Genomic DNA, 12124 nt, shown 5'->3' with positions numbered 1-12124 from the left:
AAGTAGACTTCCAATCATAGATCTATAAGTTGGTTGATGCACTGCTGTTGATTCATCATTTGCACTGAGGTTACATCCTGTGACCATGGGTGTACATACTGGTTTTGCTTCTTCCATACCATATTTCTTCAAAATATGCTTGAGATACTTGGTTTGAGACAAGAAGATCCCTCCTTCATTTTGTTGGATTTGCAAACCAAGAAAATATGTCAATTCTCCAAGCAAGGACATTTCGAATTCTTTTTGCATCACCAAGGCAAAGCTTTGACTCATAGATTCTTCATTGCTGCCAAAGATAATGTCATCTACATACACAACAAGTATTAGCAATTTGTCATTTTCAATTTTTATATAAAGATTGACATCTGCTAATCCTTTTGAAAAACCTTGTTGATGAAGATATTTGTCCAAACGATAGTACCAAGCCCTTGGAGCTTGTTTAAGACCATAGAGAGCCTTTTTCAATCTGCATACAAGATTTGGATCATTTCCAAGAATGAAACCATCTGGCTGCTCAATGTATACTTCTTCTTCTAAGTCTCCATTCAGAAAGGTTGATTTCACGTTCATTTGAAATACTTTGAACTTTTGAAAGCTTGAGAGAGCAAGGAACATTTGGATGGCCTCAAGTCTTGCAACAGGAGCAAAAGTTTCTTCAAAATCTATTCCTTCTTGCTGCGCATACCCTTTACAAACAAGTCTGGCCTTGTTTCTAATTACTTCCCCATTTTCATTCAACTTATTTTTGAAGACCCATTTTGTCCCTATAACATTCTTATCCTTTGGTCTAGGAACCAACTCCCAAGTGTTGTTCTTTTCGATCTGCTCAAGTTCTTCATCCATTGCTTTGACCCAACATTCATCTTTGCATGCCTCTTTTACATTTTGTGGTTCAATGGATGAGAGTAATGCCAAATAACTTGAAGCTTCTGCAATTGTTCTTCTTGTTTGTACACCTGCTTCTTTTTGCCCGAAAATCTGAGATTCTGGATGATTCTTCTGAACGTACCTGGATGGAGTCTTCTCTTCTACCCTTATCTGTTCCTCTGGTGCTTCTTGAGGTTCTTCTTCTTCATCATTCTTTCTTTGAGGGTAGTCTTCATCTTCTTCGATATTTTCATGATTTACTTGCCTAGGAATGTATCCTTTTTCATCAACCACTACATCAATGCTGTCAACAATTCTTCCAAGTCTTTTATTGTAGCACTTATATGCTTTGTTGTGTGGAGAATAACCAAGAAGAATGCCTTCATCTGCTCTAGGTTCAAGTTTTCCAAGTTGCTCATCAGTATTCTTAATATAGCATTTGATCCCAAAGATTTTGAAGTGTTTTACCAAAGGAGTCTCACCATACCAGAGTTCATGAGGAGTTTGAGTGCTGTTCACTCGTACATTTGTTTTATTGAGAATAACAACCGCAGCATATGCAGCTTCACCCCAGAAAGTTGCGGGAGTTCCGGACTCATCAAGCATAGCACGGGCCATTTGTTGGACTGTTCTGTTCATCCTTTCCACCACTCCATTTTGCTGAGGAGTTCTAGCTGTAGAGAATTCCCTTCTTATCCCATGTTCTTCACAGAAATCGAAAAATTCATTTGAGGTAAACTCCCCACCTCTGTCGGACCTGAGGCACTTAATTTTGTAACCTGATTCATTTTCAACCAAGGCTTTGAAGGATTTGAATTTTTCTAATGCTTCGTCTTTGTGCTTCAAAAGTCCTAACCAAACAAACCTGGAGAAATCGTCAATGAATAATATCAAGTATTCTTCTCCTCGAGGTGACCTCGTCCTGAAAGGACCACATACATCTGTATGGACTAGTTCAAGAGGCCTGCTGGTTGATCCTTCCTTCTCCGGGAAGCTGGTTCTAGTTTGCTTACCAAATTGACATGATTTGCATATAGTGTTGTCTGGAACTTTGATATCTGGAAGACCACGAACTGCCTGATATTTGCATGCCTTCCTTATTTGTGAAAAGCTTAGATGCCCCAACCTCTCGTGCCATAACCAATGTTCATCATCCTTGCTCAAATAGCATTGTTGTTGTCCTTCTTCAAATATGTATAGATTATTTGGAGTTCTTCTACCTTTGATCACTGTTTTCCCTGTATCAAGATCACGAATGCTACATCCATTTGATCGAAATATTAACTCGGTTCCTTGATCGCACATCTGATTGACACTCAGAAGGTTATGCTTCAAGCCATCAACATACAAAACATTTCCAGCTTTGACCTTTTCTTTTAACTGAGTTGTGCCTTTTCCTTTTATAGCTACTGGAGTATCATTTCCAAAAGAAACTTTCTTTCCCTTTTCTAAAGCAGAATATGATTCAAGTTTTTCTTTATCACCTGTCATATGCTTCGAACATCCACTCTCGATGTACCATAGATTTTCCTGTCCCTCTGCATAAAATGCTATCCCACATCTTTCTGATTGTGGTTCCTTTATTCTCCATGTTCTGGTGCTTGAGGCTTGTTCCTTTGTCTGCTGAAATCTGCTCCTGCATTCAGAATCTTCATGACCGAAGTTATTACAAATAGAACATTCAATTTCATTTTCAAGAGCCGAAAAGTTGTTATAGGTCCTTTTTGTAATCCCAGTCATACTTCTTTGTTTTTGAGCTTCTCTAGTCATGATTGTTTTATATGCAACACATTGAACTGCTTTGTGACCAAAGTTATGGCAAGAGAAACATTGGCCATTGAAGAAACTTCTGCGGTTATCAAATCTACCACCCAAATGATTGTAATTCTTATTGTCATCCATTCTTGAAGCAAATTGAGAAGATTTTACCTGTGGCTGGTTGTATCTTTTGTTCACCCTTAAGACAGATTGCCCCTGGTTTACCTGGTAGTATTTGTTAGTTCTTGATGTAATTCGTCCCTGCTTTACCTGGTGATCTCCATTGTGCTTTTGCTCATTCCTTCTTGTTGCATCAAGATAACTCTTTGAGGTGGATGCTTGAGATGTTTCTCCATTATACCCCAGACCTGTCTTGTTTAACGGAGAATGTTGTACACTGATGATCTCATCCAGAGTTTCAGATCCTTTGACAAACTTAAGATTAATAGCCTTTGTTTTCTCAATTTCTTTTCTAAGGCCAACAATTTCACCTTCTAACTTTTCAAGATATTTTTCTTTTTCATCAATTTGAAATTGTAGAGTATCAATGATCATATTCTTTTCTTCTATACATGTCTTAAGTCTAGAAATCTCTTCATAAAAACTATCCACATCTATAGCATCCATGTAATCATCATCTTCAAATGCCATTAAAAGTTTATAGTCATTACCTCGTTCATCTTCATCACTATTTGATAGACCATCACTGTCTTCATGAGTGTAGTAGCTTTTCTTATTTGCATTCTGTTTATTGTTCCATCTGGCAGGTTCCTTTCCTTTGTCAATCTTATCCTTATGAGGACATTTGGCAACATAATGACCTACTCTTCCACAAGCAAAGCATTTAAAAGGTAGCTTACCTCTGAACCTTCCAGTACCCCGTTGAAGATTTCTGACAAAATTTGATTCTTCTTCTTCTTCTGGCACGTGACTTGATTCATAGTAGTCTCCTTTGCCTGAAGCCTTAAAAACAGCTTCTCTCCTGTCTGATGGACCTCCTTTTCTCATTTCATAATCAGTTAGAATTCCGTGTAGCTGAGACATAGTAAGAGTTTGTAGATTTTCCTTTTCTTCTATTGCAGACACTTTAGATTCAAACTTGGGGGACAATGATCTTAGGACTTTTTCAACCACAACAGCCTCTTTTATTTCTTCACCCAATTTTTTCATATAATTAACAATCTCATCTACCCGAAGGAAATAGTTAGCCACACTTTCATCATTATACATTCTGAGATTCTCATACTGAATCCTGAGGGTTTGAAGTTTTGCACGTTTTACCTGTTCATCTCCTTCATAGCTCAAAACAATCTTGTCCCATATTTCTTTTGCGGATTTATATTGCATAACCTTCACGAATTCAGATTGAGATAGACATCCCAGAAGAGTATTAACCGCCTTTGCATTTGTTTCATATTTCTTCTTCTCAGCTGAATCTGTAGGAGTAGCTGATGGAAAAGTATACCCTGTTTCTATAATGTCCCATACTTCTATACCCAAAGATTGAAGATAGGCAGTAACTCTTACCTTCCAATATACGAAGTTTGTTCCATCAAAAATCGGTGGCCTGATTGATGCTTCCCTCTCGTAGTTGCTCATGATGTTAGATCTTCCTTCAAGCGATCAAGCTTCTTCAGAAGGACCTGCTCTGATACCAATTGTTGGAAATAATACTGAGAGGGGGGGTGAATCAGTATTATCTAATTCTTTTTCAATATATATATACTTTGAATTATTGTATGTCAGTACCATAAAATAATGAGCATGAACAAGAAAAACAGATAGTCACACCAAAGAACACTAGATATAAGGTGGAAACCCAATGTGGGTGAAAACCACCTGCTGCAATATGTCTCTATCTTCTTTCAATTAGAAATTCCTTTTACAATGATTTTGTACTGGTGCAGTCCTTTACCAGTACGTAGGCTGCAACCTGCAGAGAGCTACAACTCTCTCTCCTGGAAGGGAGTTACAACCCCCTTCTTCTTTTCTTTCAAGGACCACTTTTCATAAATTTTCAAAATGGATCCATGAACATCAATCAATCATCAAGTATATCTGCATCAAACAATCTCCTTTTCCCAATTAGCACTGAATCAAGTAAACACTTCTCTGACAGTTGTACCCAGAACACAGTAACAGTAACCACACACCAAATTCTGAACCCAAAATACTGCAGCAATAGACAGAGGCAGCTAGATCATAATTTAAAGATATACGCTACTTCAACAACCTGAAACCTGCGTGCAGATCTATAAAGGATAATTCCTTCTTTCAAATATTCAGACACTAATTTACCCAGATTGTCAGATTTATATATCAAGCATGTGCCTCATATAACAGATCAAAATCATACAAAGATACTATTATTCAAGCATAAAGATTATGACCCATCAATAGAACTTATCCTTCTTTATGCTCTAAGGTTCCTCCATTCAGATCCAGATCTGCACCATAACCCAATCACAAATATTTCAGATCTAGCACTTATTAGATATTCAATTCATTCGATGATACTTTGCCAAATGATCTCCTTCCTCTTTTATAGTCTTAGGCCTTCCACAATACCATGGTCCAAAACCATAGGATCAAAAAACTGTTGGACTAATACCATGAACCAACCATGAAAGTGCGTGAGATCAACACTTTTGGATGCAATACCATGGACCAAAACCATAATAAACCAATACCACGAACCCAATACTTGGGATCAACACTTCTGATGAGGTACCATGGTCCAAAACCATAGGTTCAAATACCAAGGACTAACTACCATGGACCAAAGGTAAGTTCTCCAACATATACGCGCTTTTCCTTGCATGAAAGTGCGTGAACTTTTTCTCTACATGCAATACCACGGACCAAAACCATAATAAACCAATACCACGAACCCAATACTTGGGATCAACACTTCTGACGAGGTACCATGTGTTGGCATTTTGGCACAGGTGTGGTGCTACGATACAGGTGTTGTCCTTGATGGCAACTCTCTTTGATGACAGATCTCAGTAAAGACTACAAGTATGAAGAGAAATCTCATATAAGCAGGTTAATTATGTCCAAGTTGCGTATACACGCTGGTGATCTACAGTCTAAGTCGCGTATACGCAGGTGAGCTACATACGAAGTCGCGTATACACGCAGATGCATGACTTAAAAGGGCGTATATGTCGGGAAGCTTCCCTTTGGTCCGTGGTAGTTAGTCCTCGGTACTTGAGCCTATGTCTTTGGACCAAAGTATCTCGACAGACGTGTTGATCTCTAGTTTTGAAGTTGATGGTATTGGATTTCTATGGTTTTGGCCCTTGGTATTGAGCAAGGCCTAAGGCTATATAAGGAGAAGAAGATCATTAGGCATATACACTGAAAACGTCTTGAATATCTGATAAAGAAAGAGATCTCGTATGCAGGTTCTGGGTTGCTTGATCTAAGCTAAGGAGAGATCACATCGGTTGATGGAAGACTAGATCTAAGGATAGATCGGGATCTAATGGTTTGAAATGCTCTATTATGATATGGTTGATTATGCGTATTTCTAGATCTGCATACTGACGCAATGTTATGTTCTGGATCTAACTGATGGCTGGTACAGCTGCAAGTTGAGAGAATTTATTTTTAGATCTGTACGTAGGTTGTCTTCGTTAAAAGTGCGTGTATATGCGGGTTTCTCTCATTGAAGTAGCGTATATCTTTTCAAGCTTGATTTTTGGGTTTACAGTTGGGTCTGACTGTTATTGCAGAGTTTTGTAGTCTGCTCTGTGTTCTGGTGACTGGGTTTGACAGGGTATCAGTGGTTCAGTGATTCAGAGATTGTTGATGCAAGTATTGGTTGTTTTGTAATCTGCTATGAAAGTTGAATGAATTGTGGTCTTCAGATTGTAATGTTGTGATTCAGGAATATCCAGTCTGAAAATGTATGAAAAGTGGTACCTGAAGGAAAGAAGATTGTAGGCCTGCACCTACGTACTAGTATCTTAGCTAGTACAAGAGCAAAGGGGGTTGGAGCTCCCTTCCAAGGAAGTTTGGAGAACGAGAGAGGGTTGTAGCCCTCTGCAGGTTGTAGCCTACGTACTGGTATAAGGCTGCACTAGTACAAAAGATTGTAAACTGAAGTTCTTATTAAAGAAAGATAGAGACGACTTGCAGCAGGTGGTTTTCACCCACATTGGGTTTCCACCTTATATCATGGTGTTCATGTGTGTGGCTTTTTGTGTGATGATCTGTTATACTGCATCTGTTTACTTTTAATATGGTTAATAATGTCCTGATGCATTTACTGAAGATAAACTAACTGAATCATAAGTTTTCTGGTTATACGCTGGTTTCTTTAGACACAGTAGCATGTACACGCTGGTTCACTTAACTGAAGTCGCGTATATAGTATTTGAAAAGTTTTATTGATCTGATAATACTGATTCACCCCCCCCCCCCTCTCAGTATTATTTCCAACAATTGGTATCAGAGCAGGTCCTTCAGAGAAGCTTGATCGCTTGAAGGTAGATCATTCATCATGAGCAACTACGAGAAAGAAGCATCAATCAGGCCACCGGTTTTTGATGGGACAAACTTCAATTATTGGAAGGTAAGAGTTACTGCCTATCTTCAATCTCTTGGTACAGAAGTTTGGGACATCGTAGAGTCAGGCTACACTTTTCCTTCAGCTACTCCTACAGATCCAGCCGAGAAAAAGAGGTATGAAACAAATGCGAAAGCAGTCAGTACTCTATTAGGATGTATATCCCAATCAGAATTCATGAAGGTAATGCACTATAAATCCGCAAAAGAAATATGGGACAAAATTGTCATGAGCTATGAAGGAGACGAACAGGTAAAGCGTGCTAAACTTCAAACTCTCAGGATTAAGTATGAGACTCTCAGAATGTATAATGATGAAAGTGTGGCTAACTATTTCCTTAGGGTAGATGAGATTGTTAATTGCATGAAAAAATTGGGTGAAGAAATAAGAGAGGCTATTGTGGTTGAAAAGGTTCTAAGATCATTGTCCCCCAAATTTGAATCTAAAGTGTCTGCAATAGAAGAAAAGGAAAATCTACGAATTCTTACTATGTCTCAGCTTCACGGAATTCTAACTGCTTATGAAATGAGAAAAGGAGGTCCATTAGACTGAAGAGAGGCTGCTTTCAAGGCTTCAGGCAAAGAAGATTATTATGAGACAAGTCACATGCCAGAAGATGAAGAAGAAGAATCAAATTTCGTCAGAAATATTCAAAGAGGTTCTGGAAGGTTCAGAGGTAAGTTACCTTTTAAATGTTTTGCTTGTGGAAGAGTAGGTCATTATGCTGCCAAATGTCCTCACAAAGATAAGAATGACAAGGGAAAGGAACCTGCTAGATGGAACAAGAAACAGAGTGCAAATAAGAAAAGCTACTACACTCATGAAGATAGTGATGGTCTATCAAATAGTGATGAAGATGAACGAGGTAATGAATATAAGTTGTTAATGGCATTTGAAGATGATGATTATATGGATGCTGTAGATATGGATAACCTTTATGATGAAATTACTGGACTCAAGAGATGTATAGAAGAAAAGAATATGATCATTGATACTCTACAATTTCAAATTGATGAAAAGGAAAAACATCTTGAAAAATTGGAATGTGAGATTGTTTGTCTTAGAAAGGAGATTGAGAAAACAAAAGCGATTAATCTTAAATTTGTTAAAGGATCTGAAACCTTGGATGAGATTATCAATGTGCAGCGATCTCCTCTGATCAAGACAGGTCTTGGATATAATGGAGAAACATCTCAAGTATCCACCTCTAAAAGCTATCTTGATGCAGCAAGGAGAAGCGAGCAAAGGCCAAATAAAAGTCATCAGGTGAATCAGGGACAGTTTACCTCAAGAACAAATAAAGACCATCAAGAAACTAGGGGACCAACTGCCTTAAGGACAAACAAAAGCTACAATCAGCCTCAGGTAAAATCTTCCCAATTTTCTCCAAGAATGAATGTGAATAGAAGCTACAATCGGTTGGATGATAGATCTGATTATCGCAGAAGTTTCTTTAATGGCCAATGCTTTTCTTGCCATAACTTCGGTCACAAAGCAGCTCAATGTGTTGCCTACAAGACAATCATGACTAGAGAAGCTCAAAAGCAAGGGAGAATGACTGGAACCATGAAAAGGACTTATAACAACTTTTCAGTTCTTCAAAATGAAGTTGAATGCTCTATTTGTAATAACTTTGGGCATGAAGACTCTGAATGCAGGAGCAGTTTCCGGAAGACAACTCAGAAGGAACAAACCTCAAATGTCAGAACATGGAGAATAAAGGAACCGCAACCAGAAAGATGTGGGATAGCCTTTTATGCAGAAGGTCAAGAAAGTCTATGGTACATTGACAGCGTATGTTCGAAGCATATGACAGGGGACAAAGAAAAACTTGAGTCATATACCGCATTAGAAAAGGGGAAGAAAGTCTCTTTTGGAAACGACATCTCTGCAGCCATAAAAGGAAAAGGTGTTGCTCCATTGAAAGAGAAGGTCAAAGCTGGAAATGTTTTGTATGTTGATGGCTTGAAGCATAATCTTCTGAGTGTCAGTCAGATGTGCGATCAAGGAACAGAGGTAATATTTAGATCAAATGGATGTTGTGTTCGTGACCTTGATACAGGTAAAACAGTGATCAAAGGAAGAAGGACTCCAAATAATCTGTACATATTTGAAGAAGGACCACAACAATGCTATTTGAGCAAGGATGATGAACACTGGTTATGGCATCGGAGGTTGGGGCATCTAAGCTTTTCACAAATAAGGAAAGCATGCAAATATCAAGCAGTTCGCGATCTTCCAGATATCAAAATTCCAGACAACACCATATGCAAATCATGTCAGTTTGGAAAGCAAACCAGAACTAACTTTCCAGAGAAGGAAGGATCAGCTAGCATGCCTCTTGAGCTAGTACATACAGATACATGTGGTCCATTCAGGAAAAGGACACCTCGAGGAGAAGAATACTTGATATTATTCATTGACGATTTCTCCAGGTTTGTCTGGTTAGGGCTTATGAAGCACAAAGATGAAGCATTCGAAAAATTCAAATCCTTCAAAGCTTTGGTTGAAAATGAATCAGGACACAAAATTAAGTGCCTCAGATCTGACAGAGGTGGGGAGTTTACCTCAAACGAATTCTTCGATTTCTGTGAAGAACATGGGATAAGAAGAGAATTCTCTACAGCTAGAACTCCTCAGCAAAATGGGGTTGTGGAAAGAATGAACAGAACAATCCAACAAATGGCTCGTGCTATGCTTGATGAATCAGGTACTCCTGCAACTTTCTGGGGTGAGGCTGCACATGCTGCGGTTATTATTCTTAACAAAACAAATGTCCGAGTAAACAGCACTCAAACACCTCATGAGCTCTGGAGTGGTGAGACTCCTTCGGTGAAGCATTTCAAAATCTTTGGGAGCAAATGTTATATTAAGAATACTGATGAGAAACTTGGAAAACTTGAACCAAGAGCAGATGAAGGCATTCTTCTTGGTTATTCTCCACATAGTAAAGCATACAAGTGCTACAACAAAAGACTTGGCAGAATTGTTGATAGCATTGATGTAGTGGTCGATGAGAAGGGATATATTCCTAGGCAAGTTCATCATGAAGACATTGAAGAAGATGAAGGCTACCCTCAAAGGCAGAATGATGAAGAAGAAGAACCTCAAGAAGAACCAGAGGAGCAGACAAGAATAGAAGAGAAGACTCCATCCAGATATGTTCAAAAGAATCATCCAGAATCTCAGATTGTGGGGCAGAAAGAAGCAGGAATACAAACAAGAAGAAGAATTGCAGAAGCTTCAAGCTATTTGGCATTACTCTCTTCCACTGAACCACAAAATGTGAAAGAGGCATGCAAAGATGAATGTTGGGTCAAAGCAATGGATGAAGAACTTGAGCAGATCGAAAAGAACAATACTTGGGAATTGGTTCCTAGACCAAAAGATAAAAATGTCATAGGGACTAAATGGGTCTTCAAAAATAAATTGAATGAAAATGGAGAAGTAATTAGAAACAAGGCCAGACTTGTTTGTAAAGGGTATGCGCAGCAAGAAGGAATAGATTTTGAAGAGACCTTTGCTCCTGTTGCAAGACTTGAGGCCATCCGAATGTTCCTTGCTCTCTCAAGCTTTCAAAACTTCAAGGTATTTCAAATGGACGTGAAATCTGCCTTTCTAAATGGAGACTTAGAAGAAGAAGTATATATTGAGCAGCCAGATGGTTTCATTCTTGGGAATGATCCAAACCTTGTATGCAGATTGAAAAAGGCTCTCTATGGTCTCAAACAAGCTCCAAGGGCTTGGTACTATCGTTTGGACAAATATCTTCACCAACAAGGTTTTTCAAAAGGATCAGCAGATAGCAATCTCTATATGAAAGTTGAAAATAACAAATTGCTAATACTTGTTGTGTATGTAGATGATATTATCTTTGGCAGCAATGAAGAGGCTATGAGTCAAAACTTTGCCTCGGTTATGCAGAAAGAATTTGAAATGTCATTACTTGGAGAATTGACATACTTTCTTGGATTGCAAATCCAACAAAATGAAGGAGGTATTTTCTTGTCTCAAACCAAGTACCTCAAGCAGATCTTGAAGAAGTATGGCATGGAAGATTCAAAGCCAGTTTGTACCCCCATGGTTACAGGATGCAGCCTCAGTGCAAATGATGAATCAGCAGCAGTTCACCAACCAACTTATAGATCCATGATTGGGAGTTTGCTTTATTTGACAGGTACCCGACCAGATATTATGCATGCAGTAGGAATTGTTGGAAGATTTCAAGCCAACCCAAAGGAAACTCATCTTCAGGCAGTCAAAAGAATCTTCAAGTATCTTCAAGGGACCCAAAACTATGGCTTATGGTATCCTAGAGATACAGATCTCACACTTCATGCTTACACAGATGCAGATTGGGCCGGAAGTGTGGATGATAGGAAAAGCACAAGTGGTGGTGCTTTCTTCATGGGTTCCAGATTAGTATCTTGGTTCAGCAAGAAACAGAGTTCGATTGCCTTATCTACAGCTGAAGCAGAATATGTGGCTGCGGCATCTTGTTGCACACAACTTCTTTGGATGATGCAGACCTTGCAGGATTTTCAAATCACTTGCACTCCACCAGTCTCTATCTTATGTGATAATACAAGTGCAATCAGCATTTCAAAGAATCCAGTCATGCACTCAAAGACCAAGCACATACCAATCAAGTACCATTTTCTTCGGGAACAAGTGCTTGAGCAAAAGGTCAAGTTGGAGTATGTTCCTTCTAAGGAACAAGTTGCTGATATTCTCACAAAACCACTGCCCAGGGAAACTTTTGAGTATCTCAGACAAAAGCTGGGAGTAATTGATGCTTCATCCTGCTGTTGAAGCTTGTCTGTTCTACAGAAAAGTTGGTATACGCGAGTTACGTAAGGGATATCCGCGTATATACGCCGATTTGTGCAGGGAAAGTCGCGTGTATGGTGTACGCGTGTTGCA

Source organism: Pinus tabuliformis, chromosome J, assembly GCF_031772625.1.
Source record: "Pinus tabuliformis cultivar Carrire ecotype Pingquan chromosome J, CPIR1, whole genome shotgun sequence".
Taxonomy (NCBI): Eukaryota; Viridiplantae; Streptophyta; class Pinopsida; order Pinales; family Pinaceae; genus Pinus; species Pinus tabuliformis.
The sequence above is the reverse complement of the archived record's forward strand: the minus strand, read 5'-3'. Positions refer to the sequence as shown.